The sequence below is a fragment of the Amblyomma mixtum genome, chromosome 3, assembly GCF_055824585.1.
Source record: "Amblyomma mixtum isolate Tamu chromosome 3, ASM5582458v1, whole genome shotgun sequence".
Taxonomy (NCBI): Eukaryota; Metazoa; Arthropoda; class Arachnida; order Ixodida; family Ixodidae; genus Amblyomma; species Amblyomma mixtum.
Genome location: NC_143014.1, coordinates 350,468,148 through 350,470,630, shown reverse-complemented (window position 1 = coordinate 350,470,630; position 2,483 = coordinate 350,468,148). Strand labels below are relative to the sequence as shown.

The window sequence follows — 2,483 nt, the reverse complement described above, 5'->3', positions numbered from 1 at the left end:
TGTAGGGTTTATTCGGAGACAATTAGAATAAGACCAATTCTGCAGTATCGTAAGCATTGCATTGCACTTTTGTGTTAGAATGTTCACATCAGGGCCAGAGATAAGTATACTGCTATCGTCGGCGTATATAATAAATTCCGCAGTATCATCAATCTGGACAATGTCATTTATGTAGACGTTAAAGAGTAGTGGGCCAAGAATGCTTGCTTGGGGGACACCACTTTCTATTGGTAAAAAAGAAGACTGATGACTCCCTATATAAACAGATGGTTGCCGATTATTCAAGTATGACTTCATGAGGTTAAGAGGTATCCCACGGACTCCATTTTGGAAAAGTTTGTTAGTTAAAACTTTATGGCTAAGGGAATCGAGAGCCTTGCTGAAATCAATAAAAAGTCCTCGAGTAAAAATTCCTGTTTCGATGTTTCGCAGTATAGTTTCCTTCAGTGTTAACAAAGCTGTTTTGGTTGACTTGTCTTTTCGAAAATCAAATTTAGCATCAGACAAGATTCCTTTCGTGCTAAAAAAATTCGATAGACCGGAAAAGATGACTTTTTCAAACCCCTTCGAAGAAACCGGAATCAAAGATATTGGTCTAGAGTTTAATACTGGATCGCTGGAGGTTCCTGGTATCTCTTCGTTGTGTCATGTCCGTCCATGCGCAAGGCTCTAGCACCATCTGCAGCCTCTCTTCTTGGTGTTTAGTTAGACGGCGGGAGAGAGCACCCGGAATACGACGATGAGATCGCCACGCGTCTTGGGGTATCCATGGAAAGGCAAGCCCTGTCCCCCGAAGCGTCTCACTGTTCCAGACCTCACAGGTCCTTTCAAGCGCAGTGAGATCGTACCCGCCGTCAAGGTAGGTATGTCAATCCTCGAGCTCCACCGAGCCTGCCAGGGTGTTAGATATGCGGTGTACTGGATGTCTGCTCCGTCCCTCTTGAACAGGGGGTGCTCCTTTACGCGAATCACGAAGGCAATAGCCGGGGGGAGCCCGTTGACGTCCTTTCTCCTGGGCATGGGAAGACCAGCCTGGTCCCGGAAGGCACTCCAGGCTTCACGTTGAACCGGACGAGCTTCTCATCGCGCCTCACGATGTGGCCGTCCGGTGCCTCGATGTTCCAACCGATCTTCACCTTCTTCGAGCAGCCGTGACTGAAGCGATGACTGAAGGAGGATGTCTCCGGTCCGAAGTGACTGCCGCTGTTGGAAGAGAATCCGCTCCGGTAGCCGTCGCCGCCTGAGCTGTAGTAGGCCTCGCGCTTTTTTCGGTCAGTCAAGGCACCGTAAGCCTCGTTTATCTCCTTGAATTTCTCCTCCGCGTCGGGAGCCTTGTTCTTGTCGGGATGGTATCTGAGCGCCAGCCTCCGGAAGGCCCTTTTGATGTCCTCGTCGCCTGCGCTCCTGTCTACCCCGAGCACTTGGTAGTAGTCCTTGACCATGTTCCGCTCTCATTCACTGGGCTCGGAAGCACAAGAGGTAGGCGGGAAGCGTGAAGAAGAGACGCCTCTTCTTCTTCATGAGCCCCTTTGCAGTCTGTCTTCGTCCTTTGTCGCGCGCCGGACTTCGTCGTCTTCTGCTCAGCTCTAGGGTCAGTCGGCTGTGCTCTGCTCAGTGCTGTTGCAAAATATTGTGAGAACGCTCTACCGGCGTCCGATGACATTGTGCCTCAGTCGCTGGGTAGCGATCCATGTACGAAGACAGACCGCACGGAGGCGCCAGTAGAGTGTCTAAAATAAGTGTGGCAATATTATGAACGGCACCTTGAGATCTAATGCTAGAATTGCCCTGCTCTGATAGTATCTAGGTTTGTCGATCGTTTCTTTTAACTGTAAAAGTACATCTTGAGTCGAAAGGTTTGATCTCAAACCAAACATCGCGTTTGGGAAGAAGCCACTTTCATCTCAATGTCTAAATTCTTTTAAACATTACTGTTTCCATCACCATGAAGGTGCTCCAGTGTAACAATATTGGCCTCAAATTCTCGATAATGACCTCTATATAGGATTAGGAATAAGAATAATTCCTGCCGTCTTCCATTCTTGAGGAAGTGTTCCTCGTGACCAGCATTCGTTACAGGATTCCTTTATAGATTCCAGAGACTTTTCGTCGAAGTTAGCTAGCGTTTTTGATGCTCATCCGATCTCCGCCGGGGCAGGTACCCCTCCTCCTGTTCACGAATGCGGCACGCACCTGTTGAGATCTCCTCGTACATTCCCTCAGTGTGTGTTCCCCTGTATTCTTCCATTTCCGAACCGGCACCTTCTGACTCTATGTATCCAATTTAAGTTCTGCATTCAGCTCACTTTCGTTCCCCTTGAAGTTGTCTACAGGTTTCAACAGATTTTCTTTGTGCTATTTTGTTCTTTCCTCGGTCCTTCAGTCATCGCAATATGAACCAGATCTCATGAGGCCAATGCTACCATTAAAAGAGCCGCAGATGCTGTGCTAAATTCGAGACACACTGCTCCGGATGCTCCGTA

General features: G+C 48.4%; 1 pseudogene; it reads right to left on the bottom strand.

Annotated features, from left to right (window-relative positions):
- Positions 1-705: 705 nt before the first annotated feature.
- Positions 706-1,442, bottom strand: LOC149356342 (dnaJ homolog subfamily B member 1 pseudogene; annotated as a pseudogene).
- Between the last annotated feature and the right edge of the window lie 1,041 nt (positions 1,443-2,483).